At 36.0% G+C, this 20,243-nt stretch overlaps 1 long non-coding RNA gene across 1 annotated transcript; it reads right to left on the bottom strand.

The window, feature by feature from the left end:
• Positions 1 to 659: 659 nt before the first annotated feature.
• LOC140713547 (uncharacterized) lies at positions 660 to 19,976 on the bottom strand. The gene is made up of 4 exons (XR_012095660.1): positions 19,923 to 19,976; positions 16,140 to 16,231; positions 2,983 to 3,062; positions 660 to 853 (listed from the first exon to the last, which is right to left on the bottom strand). It is a non-coding gene; the product is annotated as an uncharacterized lncRNA (long non-coding RNA).
• Between the last annotated feature and the right edge of the window lie 267 nt (positions 19,977 to 20,243).

Raw genomic sequence — 20,243 nt, 5'->3', positions numbered from 1 at the left:
GACACTGTTTTTCACTTCAACGCTACTATTACTCATTATCTACATTATTACATTGCATTATTATCTACTTTTATGTAATAAATTTCACCAAAGTTTAGTGGCTTAAAACAACAAAAATTTATGTCACAGTTTCCATGAGTCAGGAATTCAAAAGTGACTTAGCTGGGTTGTTCTAGTTCAAGGTTTCTTGTGAAGTTACAGTTAAGTTATTGGACAGGGCTGAAGTTAACTGAGAGCTTGACTGGGGCTGGAGGATCTACTTACAAGGTGGCTCATTCACATGCTCAGAAAAGTTACTGTTGGTTGTTGGCAAGAGGCCTTAGTAGTTCCTTGCCCCAGGAGCCTCTCTATAAGGCTGCTTTAATAACCCCACAATATGACAGCTAGCTTCACCTAGAAAAGGATCAAAGAAGTAAAAAAGAAGTCTACCATCTTGCTCAGATATCACAATGCTTTTTATGACCTAGTCTTGAAAGTCAGACAGCATCACTTCTACCATATTTTGTACACTAGAAATGAGTCACTGAGTCCAGCCCATAAGCAAGAAGAGGGAGAATTAGGTTACACCTTTTGAAGAGAGGAGAATCAAAGAATTTTAAAGCCACCACCAAAGCAATAGTTACTCTCTATGCAAACATACGTGACCAGTGCTCATACAATGTTTTGAAGCACAAGTTCATTTGGCGAAGGCAAGACACATATTTTTCCATCCTGGTGCTCTCTTTCTCTACTTATCTCCTCTTACTTCCAGTCTTTCTGCAAAAACTTTTCTTCTCTCTTTCTTTCATCAGCATCTCTGCTGAGATACAATATCTGAAAAGTAGTAGTCTTTATTATTTGCCATTTCAAGGACCTATGAGACAAATATACTTGAACCTTGTAAGAAAGTAAATGTTTAATGAAGTGAGGCAGGAGTTTTATTCCAGCTCTATTTATATTAAACTTTAAATCCACACATTTTGTGAAAAACTAGCCCAACAATTTGTTAGGGAAAAACTTACTTATTGTGAGCCAGCATAACTGAGTTGTGGGTTCAGCTTAGTTGCTAACTAGCTGTCAAATACTGGATAAAAAGTTCAATCTCACACCTCAGTTTTTCTTATGTCTACAGTGGGTTACCTGTAAGATTTTATTTAATGAAAAAATAGCATATGGTTATGATTAATTCTATTAATCATATATTAATATGTAATATAATTATATCAATCATAATTATATTAATCATAGTTATTTGAATAATATATTATGTACATACTATTTCATCATCCGGATATTAATCCCAGTATCCAATAGTTATCTTTTCTGTTCCTCTCCCTCCTCTTTCTTCCCCCCTCAACTAGACCCCAGTGTCTGTTGTTTCCTTTTTTGTGTTCATAAGTTCTTCTAATTTGGCTCCCACTTATAAGTGAGAACATGTAATATTTGGTTTTCTGTTCTTCAATTAGTCTGCTAAGGCTAATAGCCTCCAGTTCCATCTATGTTCCTGCAAAAGAGATGATCTAATTCTTTTTTTTTATGGTTGCATAGCATTTCATGGTATACATGTACCACATTTTCTTTATCCAATCTGTCTTTAATAGGCATTTAGTTTGATTCCATGTCTTTGCTATTGTGAATAGTGCTGTACTGAACATTCATGTGCACGTGTCTTTATGAGAGAATAATTTCTATTCCTCTGGGTATAATGTACTAATGGGACTGCTGGGTTGAATGATAGTTGTACTTTTAGCTCTTAGAGGAATCACTATACTGCTTTCCACATGGTTGAAGTAATTTACACTCCCACCAACAGGCTATAAGTGTTCCCATTTTTCTGCAAACTCACCAGCATCTGTTACTTTTTGACTTTTTAATAATAGCCATTCTGACTGGTATAAGATGGTAACTCATTGTGGTTTTGATTTGCATTTCTCTAATGATCAGTGATACTGATATTTTTTTTCAATATGCTTGTTGGATGACTGCATGCGTGTCTACATAATATGTACATAATATAATAGCACAGAATTTTGTGGGGTATTTTTCCCCCTTCTGTTTGGTGCAGTTATACAGGGCAATAACAAAATACCCCATGGACCCCCATATCCTCCTTTTTAAAAATGTTTGGACCCAGCCCAGGCTATTCTACAGGCAAATGATTTATTAACTGTGTATCATTTGGTCAGGGTGACCATTGAAAAAATATTGGCATGTACTGGAAACAGTCACAACTGTTTTCTATTGTGCTAAGTGTCATCATGTCCATTGAGTGGGCTTTTGGAGCTGGTGAGCCTGAATTCTAGAAGCTGTATACTGAGCAAATAAGCTTTCGAACTTAAAGTTCCAATTTTAGATATTAATATGAAGAAAATATGTTTCGTTTTTTCATGGATTTTACTTTTCTTGGGAAAAGGATACGTTTTTAATGTTGAATGTTTGTGAATATTTTTATATAGTCAAGATCACCTATGCAGGAAACACTTGCCATAATACCGAGCACCTAAACCTGCCTCTCACGCACCATCTAGCCTTGTTCCCCAAGAAGACTTTTCAAGGTGTTAATTTGCCAATTTGCTTAAAAATGTAAATTTGATTAAATTTACAATGAGCTATCTGGAGACACAGACATAATAGAAATGTCTTGTACTCATGAAAGAGTAATTAAATAAGAACACATATGGAAAATTTTACTAATAGCAGGCCTGGTCTGGAGACAAAAGCCAAATCTGATTACAAACGTATGTCTCAGATCACAGACAAACTTCTAAGCTCTGAGACAATTTAGCAATAACTTAAGTCACATCAGAACACACATATCCTAATCTACTGTTGCCAATGATGGCATAGTTCCTGGGTTTTTTCCCCCTTAAAGCAAAAATAAATAAATTAAAAAGCAAAGGCAAAACACGTAGCATATCTAGTATTCCACAATATTGGCCCTAATTTAAATCCTGGGTTTAGATCATACCAGTAACAGACAGACAGCAAACATTCATTTAGTACTTATTCTTTAACAAGAGCCTGATTGGTGAATGTACATTTGCAACAAAGTAAGAAACAACGCTGCTCTCAAGAAGATGAATCTAGAATTAAGAGATTACAATAAAGATAAAAAAAGCAGCATAAAAGGCTTCAAAGATATCCTACCTCTGGAGATGATTAATAAAAACACAAAACAGAACAGGGTAAAAATAGTTGAAGTGTTTCTCTATCTGGAAAAGAAGACTGGTCTGATTTATTATTTATTTACGAATTCTATAGTAGTGTCATTATTAATATCTAGTGTATCTTATTCTTGCCTCAGGCTATACCAACTATCTCCAGGTCTGCTGAACGAAAAGCAGAGGAGAGAATTGGTGGGGCAGTGTCTTTGCTCTTAAACAGCCTCCATTCTGCTCGTTTCTCCAAAGATGTACAAAGCTATTGAATCATCTTTTTGTTTGTTTTCCTTTTTTTAGAGACAGGGTTTTGCTCTGTTGCCCAAGCTAGAATGCAGTGGTGTGATCATGGCCCACCATAACCTCCAATTGCTGGGCTCAAGTGATTCTCTTGCTTCAGCCTCCTGAGTAACTGGGACCATAGACAGCCCTACCATGCCTGGTTAATTATTATTATGATTATTTATATATATATATTTTTTAGAGATAGAGTTTTCATGTGTTACCCAGGATCATCTGCAGCTCCTGTCCTCAAGCAGTCTTCCCACTATGGCCTCAAAAACAGCTGAAATTTCAGTCATCAGCCACCACACCAGGCCCTGAGTAGTCTTTTAGGTAGACCTGCAAACACAGTTCCCACCCCATCTTTTATTACTGTTTTTCATCTTTGAACTTCTCTCCCTTGATTAATTCTTTGCATCTCTTGAAAGCCAAATATAACCACTATTCAAAGGAACTTTATTATCTGTGGAACCCCCCAAACAATCACCGTTATACTCAAGCTTTATTTTAAAAAAAAATTGTTAATTGAAATGTAGTGTGTATATATAAAAGCACACAAACACAAATCATAAGTGTACAGTTCAATGGATTTCCACAAAGTGAACATATCTGTGTGACTACCATTGAGTCAAATAATAGAATATTACCAACACCCCTAGCAGCCCCCACAATGCTATCCCTTGGAAATCAATCTTCCTCTAATAATAATCATAGATTAGTCCCACCTAATACTGAGTTTTATTTAAATGGCATCATGCAACATATACTCTTTTGTACCTGGTTTGTTTCGTACAATATCATGTTTGAATGATTCATCAATGTTGTTATATGTAGCAGTGGTTTATTATTATTATTATTATTATTATTGTTATTATTATTATTATTTTCCTGAGACGGAGTCTTGCTCTGTGGCCTAGGCTGATGTGTGGTGGCACAGTCTGGGCTCCCTGCAACCTCCGCCTCCCAGGTTCAAGCAATTCTCCTGCCTCAGCCTCCCAAGTAGCTGGGATTACAGTCATGCAACACAAGCAGCTAATTTTTGTATTTTTAAACAGAGATGGGGTTTCATCATGTTGGCCAGGTTATTCTCGAACTCCTGACCTCATGATCCGCCCGCCTTGGCCTCCTGAAGTGCTGAGATTACAGGCGTGAGCCACCTGCCCAGCTGGTTTATTATTTCTCAGTGCAAAATTGTTTTCCATTATATGAATGTACCAAAATATATTTACCCATTCTGGGGTTGATGGAAAGTTTGGGGCTGTTATAAATAACACAACCATAGGCAATGTAGCACATGTTTTTGGTGATTATCTGTTACATATAGTGTGTCTACTGTACTCTTCTGTGTATTTCCTGTTACAGTCTAGATATTTTCTTTTGATCTATTTTCCAGATCATTTATCTTGAGCTGCATCCCTCTGTCATGCTATGAATTTTAGTGATTACATTGTTTCCATTCAAAATTCTCCATGTGATCATCCTCTTATAATTCTCCACTTGGTCATTTGTTTGAAGAGACTAATCAAAACTGTTTTAAATTTGTTTTCTTATTACTGTAGCATTTGTGTCACATGTGGATGTGTTTCTGTTGCCTATTGTTTCTTCTGATGCTATTAATATCTCTAAAAAAAGTTTGCTTTCATTACCAGTCTTCTGAATGAGAAATTTTAGTGATAATTCAACCTATCCTCTCGCAGGCCAAGAAGAGCTATATTACTCAAATCCGATCAGATCTTGAAATGACTTAGGCTAGTTTGCAGCTTCAGTAAGGTTCAGGATACCTCCAATTTTCCCCATATACATGGTGCATCCCTCAAGGTATCCTAATCAGAGCTTGAGTGTTTGCTAGGGCCATTCTTCCTTGAACGCTCTGAAGTAGAAGTCTGGTCTCCCTAGAACTGTGGAAATGCTGAAAACTTCATATTACCCTTCAAGTACTTTTGGGTTCTTTCAACACACTTGATGCTTGGCTCGTTTGCATCTTATCCTGTGTAGTTAATCAGATGACTCAATGGAAGAACAGGTATTGATTGCCAATCTCACTTTAATTTTGTTTTAAATTTTCTCGGGTACATAGTAGGTATATATATATAGTGGGTACACAGTAGGTACATAGTAGGTATATATATATATATTTCATGGGTACATCATAGTAGGTACGTAGTCGGTATATATGTTCGTGGGTACATAGTGGGCACATGAGGTATTTTGATAAAAATATACAATATGTAAAAATCACATGAAGGTAAATGGAGTATCTATTACCTCAAACATTTATCCTTTATTTGTGTTACAACCAAATTATATGCTTTTGGTTATTTTAAAGTGTACAATAAATCATTATTGACTATAGTCACCTTGTTGTCCTATCAAATACTAGGTCTTATTCATTCTATCTAATCATATTTTTGAACCCATTAATTATTCCTATCCTCACTACCCTTTCCAACTTCTGGTAACCATGATTTTACTCTCTCCATGAGTTCCATTGTTTTAGTTTTTAGCTCCCACAAATAAGTGAGAACATAGGAAATTTGTCTTACTGTGCCTAGCTTGTTTCATTTAACATATCTTCCAGTTCCATCCATGTTGTTGTAAAGGACAGGATATTATATTTATGGCTGAATAGTACTCCATTGTGTATATGTACATTTTCTTTATCAATTTGTCTGTTGATGGACACTTAGGTTGCTTCCAAATATTGGCAGAGCAGTGCTGCAACAAACTATGGAAGTGCAGATATCTCTTCAATATACTGATTTTCTCTCTTTTGGGTATATACCTAGCAGTGGTATTGCTGAATTGTTTGGCAGTTCTCTTTTTAGTGTTTTTGAGGAACTGCCAAACTGTTCTTTATAGTGATTGTACTGATTTCATTTCCACCAACAATGTTCAAGGGTTCCCGTTTCTCCTCTTCCTTGACAGTATTTGTTATTGCCTGTCTTTTGGACAAAAGCCTTTTAACTGGGATGAAATGATATCTCATTGTAGTTGGGATTTGTATTTCTCTGATAATCAGTGATGTTGTGCACACTTTTATATCCTTGTTTGCCATTCATATGCCTTCTTTTGAGAAATGTCTACTTAGATCTTTGCCATTTTTAATTGGATTAGATTTTTTTTTATTGAGTTGTTTGAATTCCTTATATATTCTGGTTAGTAATCCCTTGTCAGATAGATAGCTTGAAAATATTTACTTCCATTCTGTGGGTTGTTTCTTCAATTTGTTGATTGTATCCTTTGCTGTGCAGGAGCTATTCACTTGATGTGAACCCATTTGTCCATTTTTGCTTTGGTTGCCTGTGCTTGTAGAGTATTACTCAAGAAATCTTTGCCCAGACCAGTGTCCTGGAGAGTTTTTCCAATTTTTTCTTAGTAGTTTCTTAGTTTAAGATCTTAGATTTAAGTGTTTAATCCATTTTGGTTTGATTTTTGTATATGGTAGGAGGTGGAGGTCTAGTTTCATTCTTCTGTATATGCATATCTAGTTTTCCCAGCACCACTTATGGAAGATATTGTCCTTTCCCCAATGTATATTCTTGGCACCTTTGTTGAAAATAAGTTCACTGTAGATGTATGGATCTATTCCTGGGTTGTCTATTCCTGGTCTATATGTCTGTTTATATGCTGGTACCACACTGTTTTCCTTACATTATCTCTGTTGCATAATTTGGAGTCATGTAATGTGATTCCTCAAGTTTTGTTCATTTTGCTCAGGATAGCTTTGTCTGTTCCGGGACTTTTGCAGTTCCATATAAATTTTAGGATTATGTTTTCTATTACTGTGAAGAATGTTGTTGGTATTTTGATAGGCATTTATTGAATATATAGATTGCTTTGAATAATATATACATTTTTAACGATATTTATTCTATCCATGAACATAGAATACCTTTTCGTATTTTTGACCTCTTCAATTTCTTACATCAATGTTTTATAGTTTTCATTGTAGAGATCTTTCACTTTTTTATTTTATTCCTAGATATTTAATTTTAATTGTAGCTATTATAAATGAGATTACTTTTTTGATACATTTTTCAGATAGTTTAGTGTTGTCATATAGAAATGGTACTGATTTTTGCATGTTGATATTGTATCCTGCAACTTTACTGAATTTGCTTATCAGTTCTAATAGTTTTCTGTCAGTCTTCAGGTTTTTCCGAATATACAATCATATAATCTGCAAGCAAGGATAATTTTACTTCTTTCCTTTTCCTTTCCAATTTAGATGCCCTTTATTTCTTTCTTTTGTCCTATTGGTCTAGCTAGTACTTCCAGTACTATGTTGAATAACAGTGGTGAAAGTGGGCATCCTTGTCTCATCCCAGATCTTAGAGGAAAAGCTGTCAGTTTTTCCTTATTCAATATGATACTAGCTGTGAGTCTGTCATATATGACTTCTATTATGTTGAGGTATGTTCCTTTTATATCCAGGTTTTTGAGAGTTTTTATTATGAAGGAATGTTAAAATTTAGCAAATGTTTCTTTAGCGTCAAGTGCAATTATTATATGGTTGTTGTCCTTCATTCTGCTGATATATCACATTGATTGACTTCTGTATGTTGAACCATTCTTGCATCCCTGGAAAAAAATCCAACTTGGTTATGATGAATGATTTTTTTAATGTATTGCTGAATTTGGTTGTTTGGTATTTTGTTGAGGACATTTGTGTCAATGTTCATCAGGGATATTGACCAGTTACTTTCTTTTTCCTTTGAGGTGTTTTCTGGTTTTATTATCAGTGTAATACTGATCTCATATAATGAGTTTGGAAGTATTCTCTCTCCCATTTTCAGAATAGTTTGATTAAAATTGATATTGGTTCTTTTTCAAATCTTTGGTAAAATTCAGCAATGAAGCCATTGGGTCCTAGTCTGTTGAGACTTTCTTATTATGGCTTTGATCGCATTACTTGTTATTCACCTATTCAGGTTTTGGATTTCTTCACAGTTCAATCTTAGTAGATTGTGTGTCTAGGAATTTATCTATTTAAGTTTTCCAATTTATTGGCATATAGTTGCTCAGAGTGGCTTCTAATCATCCTTTGAATTTTTGTGGTATTAGTTGTAATGTCCCTTTTTCATCTCTAACATTGTTTATTTAGATCCTTTTTGTTTTTTTCTTAGTCTAGTTAAAGCTTATCAACTTTCTTTATAATTTCAAAGAAATGACTTTTCATCCCTCCCCCATCCCTCTAGAGAGACAAGGAGTAAAGACATAGGAAACAAGAAAATGAATACTTGTAAACTTTTCAACTTTCCCTCAAAGTACAAGGGGGAGGCCATTCTCCTTGGGGCCTCACTATATATAATGATAAAGGGGTCAATTCAACAAGGAGATATGACAACTGTAAATATATATGCACCTAACACTGGGACACCCAGATATATAAAGCAAATATTATCAGAGTTTTCAAGAGAGGTAGATCCCAATACAATAATTGTTGGAGATTTCAACATCCATTTTCAGGAATGGAAATATCATTTAGAAAGAAAATCAGCAAAGAAAAATTGAACTTGATCTTCACTAAGAACAAATGGACCTAATATATATTTATTATTTTCATCCAATGGTTGTAGAATATACATTCTTTTCCTTAGCATATGAATCATTCTTAAGGATAGACCATATAATAGGACAAAAAAAAGTCTTAAAAATTTCAAAAACAGAAATTATATCAAGTATCTTCTTTGACCACAATGGAATAAGGCTAGCAATCATTTGGGAAGTATACAAATACATGGAAATTAAACAATATGGTCCTGAATGACCAGTGGGTCAATGAAAAAATTAAGAAGAAAATATAATAAGTTCTTGAAACATAAAAATGGGAACACAGCATACAAGAACCTATGGGACACAGCAAAAGCAGTACTAAAAGGAAAGTTTATAGTCATAAGTGCCTATATAGAAAGCGTTAAAACTTCAAATAAACAACCTAATGGTATATTTTAGAGAAGTAGAAAATCAAGAACAAATCAAACCAACCACAAGTTACAAGAATAGGAATAATAAACATCAGAGCAGAAACAAATGAAATTGAAAGGCTAAAACAATACAAAAGATGAACAAAATGAAAATTATATTTTGCAGAAGTTATCAGCATCAGGAAATTTAATGTTGATATAATATTACCAAATCTACAGTTTATATTCAAATTTGTCAATTGTCCTGGTAATTTCCTTTTTAGTTATTCCTCCCATGTCCAGAATCCAATCTAGACTCATATACTATATTTAGTTTTCATGTTATTTGAGTCTTTCATTGTGAAACAATTCTTCAATCTTTCTTTATCTTTCTTGTTTGGACATCTGTGAAGAGTACAAGTCGGTTATTCTCAAGGATGTTCCTCAATTTTTTTTCTGATATTAGATTTTTAAAATGTATATTTTTACTTAGCTACTTTCTGTATGCTCTGGCATGTTATGTCTAGGAAATATATCTGTCTTGCTTATTTGTCTTTCCCCATGATTAGTCCTGTGCCTGGGTACACTCATTAATTGATTTTTGAGTAGAAACATATCAATATGTGGCATTCATTTGATGCATATTATTTAATTTTTAATCCTTGCTAAAACTTCAAATCTAATTATCCTTAAGCCCATTTTTCAGATAAAGAAACTTAGGGTCAGAGTCTATTAATCACCAAAGTTACATAAGATACTAATTTGCAGTAAGTACTAAGCTCCAAAGCTGTCCCTTCATTACAGATCTCTTCTCTTCATACTATGTTCACTCTCTGAAATTTTTCGATCTTCCAGGCATTGCGCTTTCTGATTCTAGTATCAACTTTAAAATCAATTATACTGCCAATTATTAAGATACAAATGTAACTGAATGGAATGACATAAACCTAAGGGTTAACGTATTTTTATCTGCTAAATACATGAATATATGCATCTTCCTACATTCAGTAGCTTCTGAGAATATTTCACAGTCTCATATCATTTGTCTCCAAATATAGTTTATAATAAGAATAGAAATTACCTTTGAACATATAACAAAGTATTATGTTACTTCAAGATCTGTGAAACTGGGCTGGGTGCAGTGGCTCATGCCTATAATCCCAGCACTTTGGGAGGCCAAGGCAGGTGGATCACCTGTGGTCAGGAGTTGGAGACCAGCCTGGACAACATGGTGAAACCCTGTTTCTACTAAAAATACAAAAAAATTAGCTCAACATGGTGGCAGGCACCTGTACTCAGGAGGCTGAGGCAGGAGAATTGCTTGAACCTAGGAGGCAGGGGTTGCAGTGAGCTGAGATTACGCCACTGCATGCCAGCCTGGGGGACAGAGTGAGACTCTGTCTCAGGAAAAAAAAAAAAAAAAAAAAAAAAACCCGAGAAATTGGACATCTTTTTCATTTTCTTTTCTTTTTTTTTTTTTTTTTTTTTTTTTTGCAAAAAGGACCAACTGTGGAGCCAGTAGTTACAAAGATTCTCTGAAGCAAGTACATGGAAGAGTCCAGGAATTCTTCTTTCTTTTTTTTTTTCTCCATTTGTATTTGTAAAATTATCTATATTTTTTACACATACAATGATAGCGAATGAAGGAGACACAGAAGGAGAAATTTGTATCTCATGTCTGACAGAGTTTAAACTTACCTTGATTTTTTTTATCCTGGCTAATGAAATTTTGTTCATTCTTTACTTAAGATTATAAAATGATTTGTGGGCCAATTGTATTAGATTGAATTAGAAGAGTTAAGTGGGAAATGATGATAACTAGCATTTATAGGCCATTGATTATATTCCAAGGCGTTGTGCAGAACACTTTGCCTGCAATTAAATGAATATTTAATGTAATATTTAGTCGCTTTTGTACTAATGTCTTCATTACATTTTGTACCTATAATAATATCTAACATAAAATAACATTAATATTAGTAACCATTCTAAAATTGCTCTGAGTTAATTCTTGTATTTCTGCTCTGAATTTTTCTTTTTATTTTGATCAGTGTCATTGTCAGGACCATTATTTTAATTTACGCTTTGTTGCTTTTAATGTATATGTCTAGAATTCTGGGCATGCACACATTTTTAATCACTAAAGAGAAGAAAAACAAAGTTATTATTAGGTTATCACAATTATTTTTGCACCAACCTAATATAAAGAGGTCTCTAATATAAGGAGATCTCTTGCATATTCATTGTATTATACCTTAAAGTCATATGAATGGAGAAACTGGAAAACACCAGCAGCAGAAAAGTATAAAATCAATTGCTTTTACAAGTGGAATGCGGTGTTTTGATTGGTATCATTTTTCAGAATATAGATTGAGATCAGAAAGTTTTATATATGGATTACTATATTCAGAATCTTAGGCAATAAGGATATGAATTTGGATAATGATAGAAGCAGTAAATAAAGTAAGATGGGAACTCTTTCCCCTCCCTATCCTTAACTACATTTCTGCAGACTACTGTGGTTCTATGTATAGTTGATCTCAAGCTGAAAAACTAGACTAAGCACTGTTCACCCTTCTCCTGGCCACTGCTTTAATCGTACCTCCGAACACACCCTCACACAGACCCAATACTACCATAAGAATGAAAGATGACAGTGACCTACACAAATGATAAACTTCTCCCACATGACTACCGCCACAGAGTTATAAGTGGAACATCCAGTTTGCTTCAGCTTTAGTAACCGGAAAAGAAAATGAGCATTTTAAGTATTACAGGAACATTGTATCAAATTTCTTGGGAAAGGGCCATTAAGTCCAGGTTGGGTTTTTGAACCAGGATAAAATTATTGAATTAAAGATACTGCTCCAAGCAAGACTACTGTTTAACAAATATTTGCCCAAAGAATAATTTATAAAACCCTAGTTGTCAAAGATCATCTTGGAGAAGGTGGTTGGTGTTTAAATATTTGGAAAATGTGTTATTACATGGTCGCCCTCACATATTAGAGTAATGGTGACTCCAAGATGTCTTGCAACATGAAAATCAATTTTAACTTTGCTTAATGAAACATTTCCCCCCAGTATATATTAATGTTCCCTCATCAGGAAACAACTTTAAAACCACAGAAAATATGAGAACGTATGTTAGGCAAGAAAATGATAAGACACAAAAAGGAAATCATTCGGTTCCAAAAAAATACCTTTCCACAGAGAGTTGGACACCTCCCCAGTTAACAGCACTGGCAAGAAGCCAGCATAAATATTGAACACATTTCCTTTCTGGGAGCTGAACTGCTGCATTCCATCTGAAAGAAATCAGTACTTCCATATTTTACGTTCCTAAAAAAGAAGTAAGGAACCTAATTCTCTCTACAAAGCTTCTAAAATCCAGACCAAACCTTTTTTGTGAACATCATGTGCTATTTCTAAGCTGCCTGCTTGGCACCTCTGCTCTGATGCCTTGCAGGCACCTCAAGGTTAACATTCCAAAATTAAACTTCGGTGAACTTTTCTCCATAAGTATGCTCTCTGCAGGGATGTCTTCGCAGGGGGTGGTTCCACCATCCCCTGCTGTTTCTGTTGATAACCTAGAATTTACCTTCTACCCATCTTTTTCCACACCTACCATTTCCCCCTCACCTATTGATCTTACCTCCGAAATCCCCATTTCTCTACTTCTCTTTACATCCAGCACCAGGATTCTAGCCAAATACATAATCATCTCTTCCCAGTAATATTCTCCTAAACATTTTCTGTCTGGCTTTATGTTGCCTTCCTCTTATTGCCCGTAATATGTTTTCCACAATTTAATGAGATGGACCTTTGAAAGACACTCATATAACCAGATCATTCCCTTGCTGCTTCTGTTGCTTTTAGGATTAAGGCTCACTTCCTTAACGTGGCCCACAGGACCCTGTGTGATGTCCTGAAAACCCACGTCACTTCATTTTGTGGGGATTTTTCTCCTTAATTCTTTTCCTTTTAGTCATAACAGTCTTCTCTCAATTTCTCATAAGTTCTATGGTCATTTTTATCTCGATTTCTGCAAATGTTCCTTCTTTCAGAGGTGCTCCCCATCCCATCCAGTGCTCTCTCCCACTAAATGATGGATTTGTATGTATTCTTCAGAACTAATGTTTCAAGAAAAGCCTTTCCTGAATCCGTGGATCATGTTAGAATCCTATATGGATGCAATCCATTCACTTACAAAATACTTGGTAATCAGTTTTTCAACAATTGAAATGTAACAATTAATGAAATAATGCATGTAGCTCTACATTAGACATTTTAGAAATTGATGACAGGAAAGAAAATTCCTGTAAGTTTCTTTTCTTTCATTCATTTATTTAATATCCAAATACCAAGACCTTTTTTATATTCCAGGAATTCATTTGAAAAATATTTTCTTTTATTTTTTTAGTTGACATATTATAATTGCACCTACTTATGGGATACAGAGTGATATTTTGATACATGTGTACAGTGTATAATACTAAAATCAGGATAATTAGCACACGTGTGTCCTCATTTATTATTTCTTTGTGTTATGAACATCAAAAAACTTCTCTTGTAGCTGTTTCAAAATATACAATAAATTATAGTTAACCATATTCAACCTATGGCGCCACAGATTACCAGAACTCATTCCTCCCATCTAGCTGTACTTTTGTATATTTTAAACAACCTCTTCCTCTTCTCCTCTTCTCCATATCCTCTAATACTCGTGATTCTAAGACTGCCCTAACTCCAGTCACAGGAGTTGTACTCAGATGTACTCAGAAGTTGTTCAGACACAGTGCAAGGAGCCTGTGCTTCCAAGCTTCCAAGAGCTCAATATTTTTTAGCTCCCATATGTGAGTGAGAACACACAGTATTTATTTCTGTGCCTGACTTATTTCACTTAATATGATATCCTTCAGTCTGCTGTGAATGATAGGATTTCATTCTTTCTGTGGCTGGATGGTATTCCATTGTGTATATATATCATATTTTCTTTATCCATTTACCTCTCGATTAATATTTAGATAATTCCATATCTTAGCAATTGTGAATAGTGCTGCAATAAACAAAGGAGTGTAGGTGTCCTTTTTATATACTGATTTCCTTTCCTTTGAATAAATAACCAGTGCTGGGATTGCTGGATCATATGGTAGTTTTATTTTCAGTTTTTTGAGAAAACTCCACACTGTTTTCCCTAATGGCCGTCCTAATTACATTTCCACCAACAGTGTACAAGGGATCCATTTTTACGGCATCCTCACCAGCATTTACTATTTTTGTCTTCTTGGTAGTAGCCATTCTAACTGGGGTGAGACGATATTTCATTATAGTTTTGATTTGTATTTCCCTGACGATTAGTGGTATTGATCATTTTTTTTTTCATATATTTGTTGGCCAACATTTCTCATTTGAGAAATGTTTATTTAGATCCTCTGCCTGCTTTTTAACCAGATTATTTGTTCTGTGAGTGTTTGTGTTAAGCAGGGTGTGTGTGCGTGTGTGTGTGTGTGTGTGTTGCTGTTTAGTTGTTGAGTTTCTTGTATATTCTGGTTATTAGTCTCTTGTTGGATGTATAGTGTGCAAATATTTTCTCCCATTCTACAGATTTTTTTCATCATTTCTTGATTGTATTCTTGGCCGTACAGAAGTTTTCTGGTTTAAAATAGTCCATTTGTGTTTTTTTGTTTGTTTGTTTGTTTGTTGTTTTTTGTAGCCTGTGCTTTTGAAATCTTAGCAATCAAATATTTGCCTACCTCAATGTTCTGAAACATTTCCCCTATGTTTTCTTGTAGCAGTTTTATAGTTTTGAGTCTTATGTTTCAGTTTCAGTATTTAATCCATTTTGAGTTGAGTTTTGTTGCCAGACACTCTTCTGGAAGCCAGTGAACCAGAACTGAGTTAGACAAAGAAAGCTTCTGCCTTTTACAGATTTTCTCTTTCTGGATCAGATTCTCTATTTTGCCTTGGAGTGAGGGGAGCAGTTAAATAAGTTGCCCTCCAAGATCCTTCTTGTCTCAGGTATTCCAGACAGCCTCACAGGCCCAAGGTTCCTTTTCCGTGTACCCACCCATGGGGCTAGCCCCATCTTCCATGGTGACAGGAGACCATGGTGACAAGGCTCCTTGCACTGTGTCTGAACAACTTCTGAGTACATCTGAGTACAGCTCCTGTGACTGGAGTTAAGGCAAGTACCTTACATGGTTCTTTCCAGCACTCTGAAAATATCAATTTGAAATGAATGTGTTGATTGCCTTCAATCTCAGCTGAAGGGGAAAGATAGAGATTAGATTTCTGACTGATTCCTCACAAACACTGTGGTATTTTACAACTTTGTCAATTATTTTCTCTTACTGTTTTGGCTGGACAGATGAAAAAAATATCTTGAAGGAGCAATTGCATTTCATTAGCTGCATTCAGCATCTTCATTTATTTTTATCTGGCAATGCATTTTGCCTTATTATTTGAAGTGTGTTTTTCTTATCTGCTGTAGGCACTACACTTTATTCCTATTTGCTGATTTAAATAGATTTCTATCCAACGAAAAACACAAGATTCTCACATTGATGTATACTAACTTTCTGACCTGGAATCATATGCTATTTGTGATACTTTAAGTGCAATGACATTTATGTAACTGTATTATTGGTTGCAAAATAACTTTAAAAGTAACTTTATTAACTACAAGAAATAGAAACAACAAATACTAGAAACCTGTATTTTATGCTACAATCCCAGTAGGTGTTATCTTGTAATATTGCATTATGAAATCTCAGGGCTTTAAAGAAAGAACATTAGAGTTTATATTTTCTCACCTGGCATAAAATGTAATACAATGTTTCATTTATCTTCAGTGGTTTCTTTTCCTTGAATTATTTGTAATGAAAAAATATACTTGTACATTGCTCTGTTAAGAGAGAAAAAAAATAATATCGGGAACATCCATGGTTTATATTTAGAAAATTCTCTGATTGCGATCCCCAAGCCATCACTCTACAGCTTAATATTTATTTGAATTTTTATTTCAATAGTGAAGCTTTCTGCAGTAATTTAGAAAAATAGGTTATCCAGTTATAATAGAATTTGGCAATAGAATTTAGTTCTACCCTGGGGTTATATTACAGGTAAAAATGTTCATTTTCATTGACTTGGTACAAAGGTTTTATTTTTATTAGATATATAGCTTCTTGTCAGTTACAAATAAGAGTGGTGATATCAACAAAATAAGAGCTCCTATTCATTAATCCCATAACATGTGCCCAGCAAGGTGACATTACATAAATATGTCTCATTTAGTTCTAATAGTGATCTTTTGGAGAAATATTGTTATTTCCTTTTAAGGATGAATAACTGAGAATTTGAGGTATGAAACTTATACAAATTCCTGTGACTAGAAAGCAATAAAGTATAAGCTCTGGCCTGCCTGACAGCAAAGCTGGTGTTCCTGACCTCTATTGTCAATCTCCAGTGTCCCTAACTCCAAAATATAGGTCTTCTTAATGTAATCATCTCGCAAAATGATTTTGCCCATTATTTGTGCAAGCTGATATTCTTGGATAGAAACAATAGAATATGATCTACAAGGCTTAGTGACATTAAATTCGAAAACAAATAAAGAGATAAAAAATTTCAGGAAGGATAGAGATTAGCTGGCATGTGCCCATTGCAGTGAATTATAACAGTTTTATTAAAATGGGAATCTCTATGCATGTGTGTGGAGCAACACTCAGGCACACTGGTGGTGATCTTGAGAAACAGGGTGCTGATTTGAATAGAATTGTTTCATCAAGTGCTGTCTTTTGCCTGAATGCCAAAATTAGTGGTACATTAGTATATTGACGAAACTAGTAAATCTACTCCTGAGACATTTTATTTACTAGTAGATGAATGGTGGTGATGGTTGGAGAGAGAACCTATGGGCTAGAAAATAGAGAATTGAAGGGGAAAATGTCAAAGCAAAATGTTGGGTAGGCAAACTAAATGCATTATCAGCTTCTAAGCCACGAGGGAAAATCCATGTAGGAGGAAATGGGATGGAAATAAGGAGGAGATGGGGGCAGATGGTTATGCTTGGAGGCAGAGAGCTGGAGACAAAGCCTGGAGTGATTCCCCAACATAAGCAGAACACTAGTTCGTGCAACACCTTATGCATATCCTCTGGGGTTTGGGTAGGTTTGTGCCATGTGAGTTTCTGAAGGTGGAAAAGTATGTAATCTTTCTTTTAAGAGAATGCATTTCAATAGGAATGCAGCATAGAATTTTCCCCCCTAGAAGAATGTCTTCTTCTTGCAGACATGGATGGCAGCTATTATAATCTCCAAGGATGCCATTGTTCATAAAGTAGGAAGACTCATGAAGATTAGTAGTGAGACAGGACCCAAAGCCTCGGAACCAGGAAGAAATAAACTTGTCATAGAGTCATTACCAGAACAAAGTTATGAAATAGAAGTGGAATTTTATGGAAAGACTATAGTTGTGAACTACAATTATTGTATTAGGTCACTTGCATGGTAAGAACAATCTTGATGCAAAATGCAATTAGAGCACCAAGACTGAAAATACATAATACTCAGATGTATTAGTTTGTTTTTACTTGCTGGCAAAGAAATACCCAAGACTGGGCAATTTTCAAAAGAAAGAGGTTGAATTGGACTTACAATTCCACATGGCTAAGGAGTTCTCAGAATCACTTCTGGGGGCAAAAGGCTCTTGCTACATGGTGGCATCAAGAGAAAATGAGGACGAAGTGAAAGTGGAAACTCCTGATAAACCCATTAAATTTCATGAGACTTATTCACTATCATGAGAATAGCACGGGAAAGACCTGCCCCTATGATTCAATTACCTCCCCCTGGGTCCCTCTCACAACATGTGGGAATTCTAGGAGATATAATTATAGTTGAGATTTGGGTGGGGACACAGCCAAACCGTATCATTCCACCCCCAGCTGCTCCAAATCTCATGTTCTCACATTTCAAAACTAATCATGCCTTCCCAACAGTCCCCAAAGTCTTAATTCATTTCAGCATTAAAGTCCACAGTCAAAAGTCTCATCTGAGACAAAGTCAGTCCCTTCTGCCTATGAGCCCGTAAACTCAAAAGCAAACTAATGACTTCCTAGATACAATGGGAGTACAGGTATTGGGTAAATACAGCCATTCCAAATGGGAGAAATTGGTTTAAAAAAAAAGGGTGGGGGGAGGCTAGGGCTACAGGCCCATGTAAGTCTGAAATCCAGCAGGGCAGTCAAATCTTAAAGCTCCAACATGCTCTCCTTTGACTCCAGGTCTCGCATCCAGGTCACACTGATGTAAGAGCTAGGTTCCCATAGTCTTGGGCAGCTCTGCCCCTGTAGCTTTGCAGGGTACAGCCTCCCTCCAGGCTGCCTTCATGGGCTGGTGTTGAGGGTCTGTGACTTTTCCAGGTGAACAATGCAAGCTATTGGATCTACCATTCTGGAGTCTGGAGGGTGCTTGCCCTCTTCTCACAGACCTACCAGGCGGTGCCTCAGTAGGGACTCTGTGTGGGGGCTCCAACCTCACATTTCCCTTCCACACTGTCCTAGCAGAGGTTATCCATGAGCGTCCCAGCCCTGCAGCAAACTTCTGCCTGGGCATCCAGGCATTTCCATACATCTTCTGAAATCTAAGCAGAGGTTCCCAAGCCCCAACTCTTGACTTCCATGCATTCACAGACTCAACACCATGTGGAAGCTGCCAGAGCTTGGGACTTGCACCCTGTGAAACCATGTCCTGAGCTCTACCTTGGCTCCTTTCAGTCATGACTGGAGCAGCTAGGACACAGGACATCAAGTCCCTAGGCTGCATACAGCACAGGGACCCTAGGTCTGTCCCACGAAATCATTTTCTCCTTTGCCTGTGGGACTGTGATGGAAGGGTCTGCCATGAAGACCTCTGGCATGCCCTGGAGACATTTTCCCCATTTTCTTAGGGATTAACATTCAACTTCTCAGTTATTTATGCAAATTTCTGCAGCTGGCTTGAATTTCTCCTCAGAAAATGGATTTTTCTTTTTCTATCACATTGTCAGGCTGCAAATTTTTCAAACTTTTATGCTCTACTTCCCTTATAAAACTGAATGCCTTTAACAGCACCCAAGTCACCTCTTGAATGCTTTGCTGTTTAGAAATTTCTTCCACCAGATACCCTAAATCACCTCTCTCAAGTTTAAAGTTCCACAAATCTGTAGGACAGGGGCAGAATGCTGCCAACCTCTTTGCTAAAATGAAACAAGAGTCACCTTTGCTCCAGTTCTCAACAAGTTCCTCATCTCCGTCTGAGACTATCTCAGCCTGGACCTTATTGTTCATATTGCTATCAGGCTTTTAGTCAAAGCCATTCAACAAGTCTCTAGAAAGTTCCAAACTTTCTCACATTTCCTTCTTCTGAGCCCTCCAATCTATTCCAACCTCTGTCTGTTACCCAGTTCCAAAGTGACTTCCACATTTTTGGGTATCCTTTCAGCAATGCTCCACTCCCAGTACCAATTTACTATATTAGTTTGTTTTCACACTGCTGATAAAGACATACCTGAGACTGGGCAATTTACAAAAGTAAGAGGTTTAATTGGACTTATACAGTCCCATATGGCTGGGTAGTTCTCAGAATCATGGCTGGAGGCAAAAGGCTCTTCTTACATGGTAGCAGCAAGAGAAAGTGAGGAAGAAGCAAAAGCAAAAACTCTTGATAAACCCATCAGATCTCATGAGATTGATTCACTATCTTGAGAATAGCATGGGAGAGACCTGCCTCCATGATTCAATTACCTCCCTCTGGGTCCCTCCCACAACAGGTGGGAATTCTGGGAGATACCATTGACGTTGACATTTCGGTGGGGACGCAGCCAAACCATATCACCACAGATAATAAACTTTAAGTCACGGTAAAATTGGATCACCT

Source organism: Chlorocebus sabaeus, chromosome 15, assembly GCF_047675955.1.
Source record: "Chlorocebus sabaeus isolate Y175 chromosome 15, mChlSab1.0.hap1, whole genome shotgun sequence".
Lineage (NCBI taxonomy): Eukaryota > Metazoa > Chordata > Mammalia > Primates > Cercopithecidae > Chlorocebus > Chlorocebus sabaeus.
This window is presented reverse-complemented; position numbering and strand designations above follow the sequence as displayed.